This window comes from Podarcis cretensis (genome assembly GCF_951804945.1).
Source record: "Podarcis cretensis genome assembly, chromosome: 1".
In the NCBI taxonomy this organism is placed as follows: domain Eukaryota; kingdom Metazoa; phylum Chordata; class Lepidosauria; order Squamata; family Lacertidae; genus Podarcis; species Podarcis cretensis.
The window spans coordinates 83,803,538-83,822,167 of NC_137170.1; the positions used below are offsets into that span (position 1 = coordinate 83,803,538).

At 42.5% G+C, this 18,630-nt stretch overlaps 1 long non-coding RNA gene across 1 annotated transcript; it reads right to left on the reverse strand.

Annotated features, from left to right (window-relative positions):
• Positions 1 to 3,792: 3,792 nt before the first annotated feature.
• On the reverse strand, positions 3,793 to 18,630 carry LOC307205055. Its single transcript, XR_013833814.1, has 3 exons — positions 17,545 to 18,630; positions 4,651 to 4,718; positions 3,793 to 3,963 (listed from the first exon to the last, which is right to left on the reverse strand). It is a non-coding gene; the product is annotated as an uncharacterized lncRNA (long non-coding RNA).

Genomic DNA, 18,630 nt, shown 5'->3' on the forward strand with positions numbered 1-18,630 from the left:
CAGTGTAAAGAATGGAAGGGAAGACCATTTTTGCTCAAAGAAAATAAGAGGGCACAAAGATTTATGACAGTCTGATTTTGTTAGTCATTCTACAAGTGAGGCCTATTTTAAGCTAAGATATCTAATTGTTGCAACAGTAGGCAAATGTTTTTTTCAGATACTACAACGAATTATAAAGAAGTGACATTGTTGTAATCAAAGCAGCCCCATTAAGTTTTAGCAAAATCCTTATGAAGATGAATAATAAAAAAGAGCACTCTAACATATCCCTGGAAAGAATAGCTAACCCGGTCTAGTGAACAATAGCACAAGAACCTTCTGTGTGCAATGTAGCTATAAAGGAGGATTAAAGGAGCCTAATGTAGAACCATATTTTGTAACTCATTTCAAATTTCTCTGCAACGGGGAAATTACCTATTATGCCACATTTGGCAAGGTTCCATCTGTTTTGCAAGTGTTTCGAGACTGAGAGACATATGCAGCCAGAACTTAAGTTTAAGTTGACAAGAGATGAAATGGAATAACTTTAAACTAGTGGCAGGGTTCTTTTTGAGGGGTATTGAACAAGATGCTCTCAGAAGGCACATCTTTCTGCTGTCACCACTGCACATTCACTTGACCTCTCCCCTTATGCCAATCAATAGAGGCACAAAGAAGAGAGAGAACAAGGTGAGTGGAAGTGGCTTCTCCTCCTCCTTGCTGCTGTCACTGCTCACTTGTGGACAGGTGATCAAGCAGCAACAGCAAGGAGGACGACAAGTCAGGGGGCTCCTGGAGCTGGCAGTGTCCCCTGCTAGGATATGGATGGTGATGATTATGATTATTTATTACTTATACCTTGCCCATCTGACTAGGTTGCCCTAGCCACTCTGGGGGGCTTCCAACATCATAAAAACGCAACAAAACATCAAACATTTAAACATTTAAACTTCCCTATACAGGGCTGCCTGTAATGGCTTCAGAAAGTTGTACTGTATAGCTATATAGCTCCTTGACATCTGATGGGAGGGCTTTCCACAGGGCAGGTGCCACTATTGAGAAGGCCCTCTGCCTGGTTCTCTGTAACTTCACTTCCTGCAGTGAGGGAGCCACCAGAAGGCCCTCAGAGCTAAATCTCAGTGTCCAGGCTGAACAATGGGGGTGGAGACGCTCCTTCAGGTATATAGGGCCAAGGCCATTTAGAGCTTTAAACGTCATCACCAACATTTTTAATTGCACTCAGCAGGTGCCCAGTCATGCTGACAAACAAGCCCACAAGATAAATGCACAAAGTAAGGAAAGGTATCCTCTAGGTTGTCTTAACAACAGTGCCATAACAAAACCAGAGTCATTAGCAGCAACCCTATGCTTCAACAAAGTGGTATTCTGAGGTAATATCAGTAATGGTGGACAGCTTACCCTCCTCTCCAGGAAGGCACTAGATGAAGGTAGGGATGTGGGTGGCACTGTGGTCTAAACCACAGAGCCTAGGGCTTGCCGATCAGAAGGTTGGAGGTTCAAATCCCCGCAACGGGGTGAGCTCCAGTTGCTCGGTCCCTGCTCCTGCCAACCTAGCAGTTTGAATGCACATCAAAGTGCAAGTAGATAAATAGGTAAACAGCATTTCCATGTGTTGCTCTGGTTCGCCAGAAGCAGCTTAGTCATGCTGGCCACATGACCCAGAAGCTGTCTGCAGACAAAACGCTGGCTCCCTTGGCCAGTAAAGCAAGATGAGCGCCACAAGCCCAGAGTCGTCCATGACTGAACTTAATGGTCAGGGGTCCCTTTACCTTTAGGACATTTCCAAGTTCACAATAAGCAATGGTCACACCCAGACAGGGCACACACTTGAACATATCTTCCTTTGCAATAAGAGATAAGAGATTTTGTAACAGACGTGTTCATATGAAAAGTGGACCCCAAATTATTAATGTTGAAAGTTATACCTTTTTAGCCTAATGTGAAGCTCAGGGCTGAGCTCCACTTTGCCTTCTGAAACATTCTGAGCCTCTTAATAGCCTCTCTTCTGCACATTTGGTTGAGAGACTATCTTTCCCACCATCTCTCAGCAAACAGGCTTTCTTCCTGAGTTACCTTACCTAGCTGTAAATCACTGTCTAATTGGTATGAATGGCTAAAACCCAGAAGGAGGCCTGTATCTACAAGCCTGAGCTCATGATTAATTGGGGAAGGTGCAGCGTTTTTTTTACCCCGTCTGAAGTTTTATGTATGACAAAAACTTATGCTGACAAAGAGCAAAAAATGTGTCCAGAGGCAACTGACGCATTTAGAAATCTGCAGAAGGAGAAAGGTGTGCTGTGTTTAGTGAAAACTTCAGTGTCTTAGACCTGTCCGGCAATGTAATGCTCTCACTTCTGGTTTTTAAATTTTAAACTTTGAGCCCGTGTGTGGGAGTGGAGTGGATGTCTTTTCCAGTTGCACATTCGGTTTGTTTTGGTGTGTAAGGAAAGGCTGGGGCAGCCAATTAACTTCCCACACATGAAATCTCCAGGCCAAAGCCACAGCCATCTATGCCTTTTACATACTTCCTTTTGGATAACTACTGCCATAACCTGAAGAGACAGATGTTACTCCATTCAGCCCAATGTTTGTCGGAAAATATTGCTTTGTTTTCAGATCATGCCCATGTAGGGTTTCTCTTTTTGCCTCCTATTCTATGGTGCAGACCGAAGGAACAGTGGACTGTGGAGATGGAGGCACGAGGCTTTCTGTTGCTTCCTTTGCCTCGATGTATTGTAAATTGAAAGACAAGTGTATGTCTGATTAACTCCTTTGCTCAGCTGCTTCTTGGGTGGACTCAAATGAGATGACCCGTTTATGCAACAACAAAGCATAGCTCACTCCATCTTCGATCCACCACAGCAGCAGAGGCTGGAAGGGCTATCATAGATACAAGGAACAACTGGTGGAAATGTCAAACAAGGATCTCTTGCACCTCCGCAAAGTGATCCTGTAAATCTAGTCTTTGCCTGACACAACAGTTGCTTATGGGCTGCAGAGAAAGGCCTCTTTTTTTACTACACAACTCTAGAATTATTATTGTTATTGTTATTGTTATTATCCTGTCTTTCCTTCCAAAAGAACTAGGACGGCCATGCAACATTACATCAAAGTCTTGCATGTCACACATCCCAAAGTTTCCATTTTAAATACAAAGCTGACATGGAAGCCCCCAAAATTTGACCTAAGCAGTGGATAGGTCCCTTCTGGTGCCATTTTCCAGATCTAAAACAAACTTCCTCCCCCCAAACCTGTTAGTTCTGCATGAGAAAAAAATGCAGGTACATGTATAACTTCCACCATGGAACTAACAGTAATTTGAGGGAGGAAGCCGTAGACTGGAGAATAACATGGTAGTGGGAAATAATTGTCTCTCCCCATAGCTCCAGTTAAATTTGGGGCACACCTGCAGCAAAATAAAAACAAATGTTAGGACATCCAGCTATGAGTCTCAGATTTTTCATTCTGTGGTGTCCTTTTGTTTCTCATACTGAAATGATTGTCATGTAATTGCATATCCTGTATTATTTTTATGGATTCACCTTATTGGCACGTCTTTCAATATAATTTATTTGATGGGCTTCAATTAGTTTTCCTACTAGTAATAAAAAACCTCTTGTGCGTGGAACTGCTACCATTGCTAAATCTTGCATAGCTCCTTCAACTAATGCTGTGTCTTGTTCCTATGCCCTGCTTTAAAATATGAAAATTGACTTTCTACAAAAAAAAAAAAAAATCTTCATATGTAATATTCTTTATGCTAGCAAATGTTTCAGAACATTTTCTGCTCTGGCTCTTGAACCACACTTCTTCCTTAGGTTTTGTCCCAGGCTCTTCTCTCTTATGAATTTTCTTTCCTTCTTTTAATTGCTTCTACAGACTGAGCAGTAGATTCAGCCATTTTCACTACTGGAGTTCTATTTTCAGACCAGTTATAATGGGAGAAAGAGAAGCCCCTATGTGCTGTAAACAAAGCACAACAAAAATTGTGATGCCCGCCACACTTGGCCAACAAAGAGCAACTAATGAAGAAAAATGGGAAAGAATGTGAAAGAGGTAGGCTCTGGTGGTTGCAGCCTTAGCTGTAGAAAGAACACAGGCACCTGGGGACAATTGATACCTAATCCTTAGCTATTCAGATGTAAATGGTATTGCCAGGGGGGAGAGGTAGCAAGCAATTCCAAGCAGGGGAGTTGCTAATGGTAACCCACCACCATGGGGGGAGGAGAATCTGATATATTTTTCATCAACCGCATCTACTGTATTATTTGACTGCACATTTATTTTTTTCATTCATTCATTCAAACATTTATTTCTTTGCTCACTTGTTTATTTTTAGGGTGCCTCCGGACCGACAGTATTTTGTAAGTTGGGTTCAGATGCATACCAGAACTACAGGCTTGTGCATTGAAAGTGGATTAAAGGGCCTCTGTCTCCAGCTATGTGCACACCTTTAAAGCACAGTTAAAGCACACAATCCAAGCAAATCACCCCACTAGCTAATCAAGATAAATGATCAATGTCATATAACTGCCCTGCAAACAAATAAAAATGAATTGTGAATATAATCTGACCTCTGCATAAGCTTTGTACAAGCAAATCAGGATAAAGGTTCAATAAATAAGTTGTTGGAGAAGTCCATAATCTAACCCCTGTGTCAGCTTTGAATACACAGGTTGCCTGGAGGGGTCCAGCCTACAATGCCGGAGATCCCCAGGCTGGAAGAATAAAACCATATAAAAATGAATGTCACTTGCAATAAAAACAAAAAAACACCAGACACTGTAGACCACCCCAAAATGACATCCAAACATTAAAAATTATCAAAGGCTTGGGGAATTGTTTTTATCTGACTGGATGAATGACAACAAAGCTGGCACCAGTCAAATTTGGGAGATGGTGGAGTTCCATAATCAGGTGCTGTAGCACCCTGCTTGTGGTTAACGCTTAGCTGGAATGAAATATTCAACGCAGCAATAGAGAAATTAAAATAATAATTTATTTGTCAGACAAATAAATATGAGGCACAGTGGTATATGGTTACCAAGCTCTGGCCTGGCCTCCTGCCGTTATGGCCAACACTTATATTTCCTTAATCCAGCCCCCTTGCTCCTCCTTTGGCTGCCTCTGTCCAATCAGCCTGGTTGAAATTCCTATTGGCTGTTTGCTAGAACCAATCACAAAAGATACACCCATTTCCTCTTGCCTTTTATGGGAAACAAAAAGCTATATATTCTTCTATCTATAAATGACAAATAAGTAGTCATTTATCTTACATTTGTCTCAACAAGGAACCTTAATTACCAGCTCACCTCTTGCCCTCCTTGCCCTATTGCCCTCCAAAACAAATGGTTAATCTTAAATTTTTATCTTAAACAGATGTCAAGGATCTTGAGTTCACATCATCATTGAAAGATCTCCTTCTTTTGGAGGTCTTTAAACAAAGGCCTGACAACCATATGTGTGCTCTAATGATGTTTCCTGCTTGGCAGGGGGGCTGGGCTGATGGCCCCTGTGGTCTCTTCCAACTATATGAAATAAGAATCTAGCATAAGGATTTAACATTTCTTGGTTTCTAAATCCTTTGCATAATTACATTTAAGCTAATATATTTCATACATTATCATAGATAGCCTTTTAGAAGAATAAACCTTCTCAAAGTAAAAAAGGAAGGAACATTTTACAGCCTCAAAATAAAATAGAAAGAAAACCTCTTCTTCTCTTTACACTCCCCTTCTCCAGCCAAGCCAGTCTATTTGTTCTTGGCCTTTTAACCTTAGGAAAATATGGCTCAAGTTTAATGGGAGGCACATGGTTTTATTTTACTATTTATCAACTCTTAATTATGTTTATCTCTTTTTTTATCTTCTGTAATATGTAGGGTCAGTGTAACCTTGGCTGTCAGCCTGTAATTCCCTTTTTACGACTTTAAGAATTGTTTTCTGCTATAAATCAGGGGGCCCCCTTGTCCAGGAGGATAAACATCTTGCCAAGGTTCTTAGGCAGCTGGTCTTCTGCCTGGCATTTAACATTTGAAAATCTTTAAGCTCGTTTTAAAATGCAGGCCCTGATCAAGCCTTAATAAAAATGCAGGCTATGATTAGATGCCTCAGTGCCACCACAGAGAAGGCCCTCTTTTGCTTTTTATAAATTTATGATACCTGGTGGTGGGCCTCCCTAGCAGATCTTAGCATCCAGGCAGGAGCACATAGTGAGAGATGCTCCTTCAAGTAATTAGGTCCTAAGTAGTTCTAAGCTTTATAAATTATTGACAATACCATGAATTTTGCCCAGAAGTGTATTGTAATTCAATGCAGTTCCGCAAGATAACTATAATAATAATTTATTATTTCTACCCTGTCCATCTGGCTGGGTGCCCCTAGCTACTCTGGGCGGCTTCCAACAAAAGATTAAAAATACATTAAAACATCAGTCATAAAAAACTTCCCTAAACAGGGCTGCCCTAAACAAGAACTGGTGTTTTAAGGCTCCATCTAGCTACCCTGTTCAGTAGCTATATAGCTCAATATTTTGCACTAGCTGAAGTGTTCACATCCTCTTTAAGGCCACACCCACAAAGAGTATAGTACATTTTTTGAAACTGAGTGACTGTGAATTACTGTGGCCAAATTCCTATCCAGGAATGGTAGCAGCTGGTGGACCAGACAACACTAGCCAAAGGCACTCTGCACTGCAAACAACACATGTGCCTCTGATGACAGAGCTGGACCTCAGAGTAACCCCCAGACTTTATTCAAGCGGAGTTCAACCCTCTCAACAACAGATTCTCTTACTAATCTCTGGATCAAACAACTTGCAAAGGTCCCAAGTAAAGACACTGAGCTCAGCTGCTGTAGTGCTAACTGGTGCAAATGACCTCTTCTTTCTTCAAACAGCCGGTCATACACAAACGATTTCACACCATGCATAGGATTCGGCATGAAATAATGTGCTACAGAATGAGTTTTCCCATTTTCTGAAGCCGTCATCTCACGCAGTTAAAATGTTAGAGGTTGTACTCTTTGCTACTGTTTCTTTTTCTGGGACTGACAAGATTCTGGATGAATGTACCAATAGCCATACAGTAGCATGAAATCACATAGAGCATATTCTCAGTAAAGGTTGGAGATACTGTATTAGCATCAGTTTTGAAGTAAGACTCAACTGTCAGTCCAACTGAATATTGTTTGTGGAACTGCGATGATTGGGATCTTTTCCTTTGTCTTAGCCAACAACAGGGGTAGGCAACCTAAGGCCTGGGGGCTGGATGTGGCCCAATCGCCTTCTCAATCTGGCCCGTGGACGGTTCGGGAATCAGCATGTTTTTACATGAGTAGAATGTGTCATTTTATTTAAAATGCTTCTCTCGGTTATTTGTGGGGTCTGCCTGGTGTTTTTACATGAGTAGAATGTGTGCTTTTATTTAAAATGCATCTCTGGGTTATTTGTGGGGCATAGGAATTTGTTCTTTTTTTTCTTTCCAAAATACAGTCTGGCCTACCACATGGTCTGAGGGACGGTGGACCGGTTGCTGACCCCTGGCCAGCAAAATGACTTTAGGGCTGGCTCTTGGTGTTTAAGGAAGCCACTATGCTTCATCCTTTCCCCTATCTGTGATCCAAGGTAATATTACCTACCTTGCAACACTGTAGTAAGGATTGCAGAGATAATGTATGTGAATAACATTTAGGAAATATGTTGATTAGGTATCGATTGAACTTTGATATTGACACCAGTTATCTGGGCAGCATGTCAAGGAAGTCCTCAAGAAAATAAATTACAGATAAGTTGAATTGGCAAACACCAGCTTCAGAATTATTATTTTTTACACATAGCCAATATTATTATTTAAAACCAATTTATCACACTGCTCAGAAACTCTGATCAGAACCCTGCTGTTGTTGTGCTAAGTAATGTATATGCTCTGAGAAAGTCACAGATCATAACCCCAGGCGGCTTGCTATGTTGGTGGTTAATTACAATACTCTTTTTTAAAAAGTTATATTAATAACTTGAAGCACCAAGGACCACCAGGACCCTGCTGTGTGCTTTAGGGGCAGGAGGGAGACAGAAATAGATGCTGCTTGTCTCCAGATCCTCCCCTGCAGTGCTGGCAGGCAGTCTCTGTCTGTTTCTCAGACATTCCCTGCTTAACCTTGTTTTTCTGTCTTGCCCTGCTGTTTGTTTTCATTGGCTGTGATTTATACACGAACTTGAAACTCAAGGGAGAAGCATCAGGACCATTAAATAAGGGCTATTGTGTTTTCTTCCTCTTCTTTCTTGCAACAAAGGAGGGTTTGCATTTATTTTCAGATGTACAAATGCTATAAAGGGTGCATGAAGAACCCTTTTCACTGGGTGAAAGAAGCCCACCTTAGAAGAAAGCGCCCTCAATCTATGCCTACCTCATCACAGCTATTGTGGTGAAGAGCAGACTGGGATGCCCAAAAGTTTACAGGTGGGACAGCTCTCCAGCACAGGGCAGCTTCTCATTTTAGTGGGAATGCAATAAAGGAGAGGAGATGATAACAGCAACAGCAGTGCAGGGAAGAGGGCTGAAATATTGGTTACAGTTTCCCCCCTGAACAAAATAATCAAAATGAGTTCCATGCTTTTGGAACTGGAGCCTGGTAGGCTAGAAGCCCCTAGGTGTTGTCACAAGGGAAAGGTGCAAACATTATAGAAACCTGTACTATACTGCTGATAGTATAATTTCAATATGAAAACAAGACTCTCGAGTTACTTGATTCTTACCAAGAAGAATAACGTACCTACTTTATGTCATAAAAAGCTACAGGTGGCCCTCTCTCCTTTTTACCAGATGTCCTGCCCCATTTCCCAGAAGTCCCATCTTTTAATATATATTTTATATAGGTATTCTAAGTAGTTGTTCTATTTTTCTCCAAGATCAGGCTGAGGCCTTTGTCAATTTTACATTTGTGGTACCAACTGAGGCAAGATTGGTTGTCACCAGAAACAGGGCCTTTTCAGTGCTGGCACCCTAGATATGGAACTTCTGGTGAAAATTCGCCCAATCTGTTCTATTGGCCTTTTTGCAAAAGCTTTATGCTTTGCTTATTAATTTTGAATATAGGAGCAAATATACAATAAATTACAGTTCCCTCCTGTCATGCCCCATAACAACACCAACTACATCCAGTTGTATTAGTAATAAGAAAATAAAACATTAATGTGCCAGTTTTAAAAGTGTCATTTCACAGGTTCCCATGCATCTTGGGTGGTTTATACACATGGGTGTTTTTTGGTTGGTTGGGGGTTTTTTTGCTGCAAATGAAATAAAAATGGACCACATTTTGTAAAGGTTTTGTAGATTCTTATGTTGTCTTCTTTATTGTACAGTTGTACCTCGGGTTACATACGCTTCAGGTTACATACGCTTCAGGTTACACACTCCGCTAACCCAGAAATAGTGCTTCAAGTTAAGAACTTTGCTTCAGGGTAAGAACAGAAATCGGGCTTTGGCGGCGCGGCGGTGGCAGCAGGCCCCATTAGCTAAAGTGGTGCTTCAGGTTAAGAACAGTTTCAGGTTAAGAACGGACCTCTGTAACGAATTAAGTACTTAACCCGAGGTACCACTGTACTCGGGGACGCAGGTGGCGCTGTGGGTTAAAGCCTCAGCGCCTAGGACTTGCCGATCGAAAGGTCGGCGGTTCGAATCCCTGCGGCGGGGTGCGCTCCCGCTGCTCGGTCCCAGCGCCTGCCAACCTAGCAGTTCGAAAGCACCTCCGGGTGCAAGTAGATAAATAGGGACCGCTTACCAGCGGGAAGGTAAACAGCGTTTCCGTGTGCGGCTCTGGCTCTGGCTCTGGCCAGAGCAGCGATGTCACGCTGGCCACGTGACCCGGAAGTGTCTCCGGACAGCGCTGGCCCCTGGCCTCTTAAGTGAGATGGGCGCACAACCCCAGAGTCTGTCAAGACTGGCCCGTACGGGCAGGGGTACCTTTACCTTTACCTTTACCACTGTACTCAACTTTTCCATCAAGGTTAAGTCCCAAACACAAGCATACCAAATTTCATATAAGTTTGCATTCAATGTCCTCTTGCTCTTGGTGCTTAGCAACAGCAAGACATGCTGCAGTTATAAGATGCATAATTAAGTCTCTGTCTCTAAGATCTTGTGCTTCATCTGCAAATATTGAAAGTAGTGCCATTTGGGGATGTGAAGTAATCAAATCAAATGTAATTTGTTCCATTTCCTGAAATATTTTTAACCCAAAGTTTTTAATTAGTAGGCTTTCCCACCACATGTTCCTTCATTCCCATAGTTTCCCCAGCATTGTGGAGAAAGTATTTTGTCAGAGAGGTATTCTTGTCTATTTAGCCGTGTGGAATGCAGGTACCCTCTGTAGCTTTAAGGTAGTTTCTTGCACACAAGCTTGAAAAGGATTTGTGGGCCACATTCTTCCACACAAAACATCATCATTCTCTTCCCACAAGTGTCTTTCCCATCTAGTCTGCAAACTGGAGGATTTTGATGTTGAAAAGTTTACAATAGCTTTACAAATTAAAGAAATTAAACTTTTGCTCCTAGGGTCTGTTGTATATAAAACATTTTCAAACATGGTTAATGACTTTGTGCCTTGTTTGCAAACGTCTGTGCTACTTATGAAGTGAATGATTTGATTGAGTACCATCCAATTGTGGGAGAAGTTTTGAACCACTGGTTGTATAGCTATTCCGTACAAAGGGGTGCCTCTTTTGGAAAAGGCTTTAAGCCAGAATAGGCCCACTGTTTCCCATTTTTAAAAAGGAATGTTGTATCTTGGTACCATTATCCACTGGACCACTTCTAAGGGGATTCAGTGCCAATGAAGACAGGCTTTCCTTTCACACCACAGCCCAATGAATGAGAACAGGTCAGAACTGGAACCCCACTCATGTTCTCCTGTGTTTCCCAAGCTCTGAACTAAAGAAGCTCTTCCAGAACCTACAACCCTGCTGCCATGACTAGAATCTGACAGAGACACAAAAGTCATCTTGTAAAGCTCAACATATCTCAACCAGATTAGTTCTTTGAATCAGTAGAACTGCCCACAACCCTTCTGTTTGGACTGCTTTTCAGTTGGCACTTACCCTGAGTTTGTTATTAGACAGAGGGATGCCTTGAAGTGGGAAGCAAAACTTCAGTAGCGTCACCAGCCTGTAAGACCTGGGAAGTAATTCTTTCCCAGTCACAGTCGTTTAGGCCCAAGGTATGCAGTCAAGCCAAGTATTAAATTTTCTGAGGCAAGGCTTGTGAAGTACCATCACAGCAGGCCTACCCATCTGTGCAATAGCTCAGCTATAGCCCCTCTGATACTGACAGCAGCTGCAGTGGAATAAAACTAGCCTAATATCTTAAGTAGACCATTATTGGAAACCTTAATGGATCATTCCATATCAGCTTCAAGAACTCAAGTTCACTTCTATAGCCTGCATGACGGATGAGCATCTGTTTGGGCTAACCTAACTCAGAAATCCTTTTCCTGGCTTGGAATATATAAGAATTTGAAGGTAGCTCATCTGTTATGATTGTATCCCTTCATTCAGCCTCAAAATATGCATGCTCAGATGACATTTGCACTTAGCAATTAGCTACCAACTGTTTCCTCTCCTTGCTCCTGTGACTCATTAACTTCTGTTGAAAATAAACAGTTCTGCAAATATAAAAAGACAGCTAAAATAACAGTTTCATGGGAAAGTAAATAGGAAAAATATTTTCTAAGTGCATCATCCATTGAGTTTACAAACCTCTGGCACATTATCGGTTAGTTCTGCCTTACAGCTGTGTGTATAAATAAATCCTACCCACTTCCTTGCTGTATCTGTAAAATGTCAGTGGGAAATCGGATCAGCTAGCTGAACCTGGCAAGCTTTTACCATAGACTGACCATTGCCACATGCACATGTCACGATAAGCCATGGCTTCTGGTTTATTGTGCATGATGTGCTGATGTGTACCGCCCCATCACTTCCACCTTTGGTGAAAGCAGGAGAAATAAACCAGGAATCCACAATTAAACTTGGCTTCCTGTTATATCTGAACCCAGGACTATAATTTGTTTCTCCCTAACAAGCCAAGATCACCAGTCGGCCTTAAGCCATAATTTGTTATTGGCTAACAGATCCTGGCTTATTCTTGAGCAACAAACCATGATCCTGGATTCAGATGTAACAGGAAACCAAACTTTATTACATTTTCCTGGTTTATTTATTCCATTTGCACCTAGTGACAATCGAAGCGGGAGCAATTGGGCACAGTAACTCGCGGTACACCATAAGACCCTGGCTTATAAGAACATGTAAGTGAAGCCAATTAATGCATTTTCCAAAGCTGACATATTTGACAGTTGCATTGGCTGCAATAGAACGCACAGCTTTAGCTTATGTATGACGTTAGTTTCAATTTTATAAAACTGAGTTTACTCATGTAAGTGTGCATTGGATTCCAGCCTCAGCTGTGTTAATCCATCTCTGGCTTGTGCTTTGTATCCACTGATTACTGGATATCCTCAAGAGGTGGCCTGCAACTTAGCCCATCAAGTCACTGTCTCTTGATCATACTCCACTTTCCTGGTGGCTGCCATTCCTATGGCCCAGCCACCATGTTTCTTGGAGGTACTGTGCACATGCACTCCACTATATAGTGATGAGCCCAGAATAACAGAGGAGGAAGAGGAATGAGAAAACTGTGCTGGCACTGAGGCAAGAGGCCAGGGGGCAAGGCCTGGACAAGGCAGGGCTAGCGTTAGAACCTCTAAGAAAGGAGAGTCTGAAGCAGTCCTCTCCCTTGTTATCCAATATCTGGTAACGTCAAGAAGTTCTTCCTAATGTTTTATCTAAGGTTGTGTACACACTCCCATTTACAATGCTTCCAGTGCACTCCCACTTCTGGTTTGAAAAGCAGCATACACACAATAGCCACATTCCATATTTATCCTGTCACTTATGGAATACTGTGTTTTGATGCATTTCCCCCCAAACCAGATTCGATCTAAACTGAGGAGAATGACCTACTAGCTGCATTTTAAGCTGGAAATGTGTACACAGGATAAATCTCCTTTCCTTTATTTATTTTTTAACCCATTGGCTTGGGTCCTATCCTCTGGAGCAAGAGAAAATGCATTTGCTCCATTATTTTTGTGACAGCCCTTCAAGCAACTGAAGACAGCTATCATATCACCTCTTAATTATCTCCTCTCTAGGCTATTCTCAGCCTCTTCTCCTAGGACTTTGTGTCCAAGCTCCTCACCATCTATGTCACTCTCCTCTAGACACAGATTATCATGTAACTATTAGCTGGAGCTGTTAGCCTGACATTATAGGTTATTTGAAGTGATCCAAGAAAGTAACTGTGACTTACAGAGGGAACAAATGGCACATGACAGCTTTCATTTTGCCAATGAGCAGTAACTAGCAACAGCAAACACGAAGCTACCTACAATAAGTGATGACATACTGTATAAAAATCTCTGCTTGCCTTTACAAAAACAAACAAAAAACACAGCATCAGAATATGGATGCACGTTTTTACAAAGGATCGTAACAGGTTCGCCAGCAATAATTGGTAGATACATTAAACTTTCAGCTGATTAATCGGGGATCTGGATATTAAGAGAAAACCTGTTGATGATCTGACACTCTTTGGGCTCATTGGGAAATGAGGAGAAAATATGAAAGATGGCTTTTTTCTTTTAAACAATGAATAGATGCTGCTTATTGAATTCTATGCTATTTTGCACTTCTTTCAGTATTGATGAAAGCTCAGGACATGGAAGTGTCGGTTTGCAAGCCCCCTCCACAGAGGCTGGCCCCTCTCACTGTCCTCGGAGCTTGCTTGCCGGTAACCTCCTCTGGCTGATATCCAGACAGACCAGGGAGATTTTGATAGGCGACATTTTCCCAAGCGTGGGTAAGATGCACAACCCCTCCCTCCTGCTTCCGCAGGGGAAAGAAAAGTAAGTCAGAAATCTATTTACATGATGTTTATTCCTGACATTACAGCACTAAAGAAAAACACGTCCTTTCAGTTCAGTTCTTCTAGCACGTCTGACAAACTTCCTGAGCATGTGCAAACGGAAGGTTTCAAATTACACTCCTCACAGAGACTTATCCAGCCTGTGAACGTCCGGGGAAATTCTTCTTTCCCACAGATAGGCGCATCATGTGATGTCAACAATCTGGCTGTCTGCAGCTGTGATGTTTCCATATACTGACAGGAAGACCAGGGTTCAAATCCTTGCTCAGGCATTAAGCTCACTGGCGGATGTTGGACCAGTCACTGTATTTCTGCCCAACCTACATTGCAGGGTTGCTGTAAGGATCAAATACAAGGAGAGCCCTGCACACCACATTGAAAAGACACGTGTTTTGAGGTTTTGTAATAGAGACAGCCATTTAAATTTAATCAATTCCTAATACAGGGATGAAATAGGAAGAAAAGATGGTGGAGGAGAGAATGCACACACATGGACAGATAGCCAGTACCAGCATAAAGTTATCCACAATTTAAACAACCTGTTTCCCCCTTGGATCTGGCAGCAGTCAAAAATAGCTATGGACTACAAGAAGGATTGGAAACTTGTGGTCATCCAGGTGTTGCTGAACTGCAGTTCCCATTATCTTCCTTGACCACTAGTCATGACACATCTGGTGGGCCACAGGCTGTCCATTCCCGGACTGGAATAAGTATATTAGTTGACGATAGGACTGTGGGGGTTGCTGGGAGGTCCTTTTGGAGCCACGGCCTCTTCTGTTACACTTTATATTATTGTGATGCTCTAGAATAAGGGTTGACAGTTTAAAGTAAGAGGTAACTGGCTAATCTAGTGAGAACCTCAAATTATCATAGAGCCAAGGTCTTGCTCTCTCCTGGTGCATCTAACACCTGAACAGACAAAGAGGTATGGAGCTGGAAATTTCCCACCCACCCACCATTTTATCCATAATGAAACTGGCAGGCTCAGAATAGTGGAAAGCTAAAGACAATGGCTGAGATCATCTACTTCTTAATATTTGTGTCCCTGCTGATCCAGCACTCCCTATATCACATCTGGAGTCCATTTCCTCTTTACTGCTTTAAGACCTTCAATGCTGATTAAGCCTATTTGCTGTTGTGTTGCCTAAATATAAAGCATGAAAGACTGTTGAATCAGAAGTAACCTGCTGCTCTGAAATGCCTTAAAACAAAAATACTCAAAATTAGAACTGGAGTTAGGTTGGTTTGAGCTCCAAATGTTGAAAATATACCACATGCTGCACTCTCCTTATCCCGGGTATGTTGATGTAAACTCATATTTGTTATGTATAAAAATGGCTGACATAAGCAGCAGTTATTGCCTATGCCCATATACAGCAAACACATATTAATTTATCTAGTGAAAACAGCTGCTTACACCATAAGGCACGGCATGGGTAGTACTAACATGCACAGCCCTGGAATAATTGCCTTTTACTTCAAGCATCTCAATACTTGCTCTGGAATGTGGAACATAAGACCCAGGCATCTGGACCCACAACTCTAATCTCTCTCTATCCCAGGGGTGGAGGAACTATTTCAGCCCAAGAGCTACATTCTCTAGGGGCAACCTTGGGAGGGGGGCACATGCTGGTGGTGGGCAGGGCAACAGATATGATCCTTACCTTTGTACAATAGGCACCTGTCCAGCCACACACAAGTCAGAGGGTCCTACATGTACCCCTCTCCATCCAGGCCAACAAAAGGCATTACTAGAGAGCCAGTGTGGTGTAGTGGTTAAGAGTGGTAGTCTCGTAATCTGGTGAACCGGGTTCGATTCCCCGCTCCTCCATATGCAGCTGCTGGGTGACCTTGGGCCAGTCACACTTCTTTGAAGTCTCTCAGCCTAACTCACCTCACAGAGTGTTTGTTGTGGGGGAGGAAGGGAAAGGAGAATGTTAGCCGCTTTGAGACTCCTTAGGGTAGTGATAAAGCGGGATATCAAATCCAAACTCTTCTTTCACTACAGTCAAGGACACATTCCATGGAGTCCAAAGAATTGGAGGAAGTATGAAGCAGCAGGGCCAATGAGGGGAGGAGAGACAGCCTTGGAGAGTCCCAAGGGCCAGACAGAGAGGCCTGGAGGGCCACATTGGGTCCCTGGGCCTGACATTCCCCACTTCTGCCTGGTGCTTGAAAATGATACATTTTGTTCTTCACAGAGATTCTGGGGAAATTGCTTCAAATATATGCTTAATATTTCTCCTTGCTTCATTGCACGTTGTATGCAGACAGCTTTAACTGTTTTGTCTTCTAAGTACAAAGCCAGGCCCTTCTGCTTCAGGCATCTCTGATCTGTGGCCCAGATTGCTTTGGGTTATCTGCTGGAAGCCTCAGTGCCATGTGGAACCATTTTAAGTGCTGGCGTAAGGCTGAATCATGACACGCTTCATATCTGCTCCACCTCTCAATTGTGTCTTTTAGCCAAGTTAATTCAAAAACAATGTGTGAAGCTGTTCAAAACCACACATTTCCTAATGTGAAATATGGCACACCTTTTCTTACAGAAGGCTGAAATATAATCTGGAAGTTCTTTCTTCCATTTCCCTGCCTGCTGATTTATTGAGTGCTGATGTGATCCACTGGCCAAAGGCTAAGTTACGCGGTGTGTTAGGAAAAGCTACGTTTGACTCGCAACTCAACCACAAACAGCCAGCAAAAATGGAGCTATCTGAGACCTTTGGTTGTTACTTCATGAGCAACTGTGTGCATATGGATTTGGGTTATGAAGGAATCCAAACACCTAAATCTCTTTCCTTGAAATGGTGTGTCCATATTTGCTTCCCTGTGCACAACATGCTTATTATGCCACTTGTTCACAAATGTGGTAACAACAAAAGCAAAAGGCCACCTAGAAGCAGTATGGATAGAGGGCAGGACTAGTGACAATCATTCATTTCCCTACTTAAATTTCCACTGGATTTAAAATTAGTTGGCTCTGACTATCAGTGGCTCCAGCTCCCTGCCTCCCACCCTAACAAATCCCAATGGGTGCCACAGAAATTCAGCCACCACTGAATTTATACATGCTTTGGTCTGTGGAGAAATTATCTGTGACGAAAATCAGTCAAAACATGCCCATGTGCATTTTGGCCTAGTACTCCCACAACCCCATTGTCATTGTTTTCAACAGCAGCAGCGCAATATATTGGTGGGGAAGGTAGGCATTCTTGCTGCTGGTGAGGGATAACCATGTTTTTCAGTTCATCACAATTTTGCGAGGAGGGGACTGAAAATTGGCTTGTTGGGAGAGGCAGAGAGAGCACACACAACACCTCACAAGAATTAACACCAGCAGGTTCACAAAACGGTATGGTGTTGCTGAGGGAGGGTAATATAGAGTGCTGGTTTCCATTAATGCAAAATGGCTACCTGATTAGAGAAGTGCCTCTGGTCCCATCAGTGAAGGACTTTGGGGCAGATGTCCAGCGTTCTGCTCAGGAGAATGAGCAGGTGGATCCCTACACATGGGGGGGGGGGGGTTGCCACATTTAGAAGTAAGCGATATTTAGCTGTGCTGCACATACAATTCTCCATTTCCCGCAAGGGGTATTCAGATCCAGGTTCAGCCACAATCTCCTTCCTCATGACTAGAGAGTATTGGAGGTGTTCTTGCAACATCTGTTTGCAAATATGCACACTGAGCATGGTGGGAACAGGCAAGCACCAGGACGCCATAAAACAACAGCACCAGAATCAACTTCCTGTTGCACTTCCTGTTCCTCTCCCAATAAAGGCCATCCTATTAAAGGGTGACCAAAGGCCATTTCATGCTCAAAACCAGACCTGAACCCACTGGAATGGGTTTAGATAATCATCGGCATGACTTGGAGTTGTGTGAAAGGCCCCTAACCCAGGTCTTGAGCCCCAATATATAGAAATTTGTATGTGACTTTAAAACAACTTAAAGGAAGAGAATTCTCCAGCACAATGTTTTCCCCCCTCATTTGAGGCATAAATGCCACACACTCTGCCTTCCTGTGTCCCAGAATATGAACAACCTAATTCGGGATAGGAATTCTGGCTGCTTATCTAGCCGTAAAAGTGTCCTGCTTTTTTGAAACACAGCTTCCAGCATGGCTGCAGGCCTAAGAACAGGAGTTGTACTGTCCCAGCAGAAAGAAGAAAATCCCAGCGGGAGCCCAGGGGTCTAGCCTGAAGGCAACCAAAGATAGAATAAAAATGTCAAACTGTTCAAGAGCATTAAGTATTAAAAATTGGCTAGAGTTACTCAGAGAGATTATTATGAACATTTGGTCTAGCTAAATAAAATGATAAATAGTTCCTGATTCAGCAGAATACATAAATTTAAATAGAACTAGTCCCACTAATCCCACAGGATGCTTCCCAGATTAAAATTACATAACGCAGACAAGGAAGAATTTTGCTCAGTGGAATCATAAATTGCCTGGCTTTAAGAGACAGTGGACTTAGAAATAAGACCCCTTATAAAATATGGTAAACTTCCCAGACCAGAAGGAGGCAAACTGTTTTGACTAGAAGCTGGGGAATGGGGCACAATTATGTTTTAAGCTTGCTTGATAGGCTGCAATATTATAATGTGCACACACAGACTGTTCTCATATAGTAACCCATATATGGTGTTTCAAGTG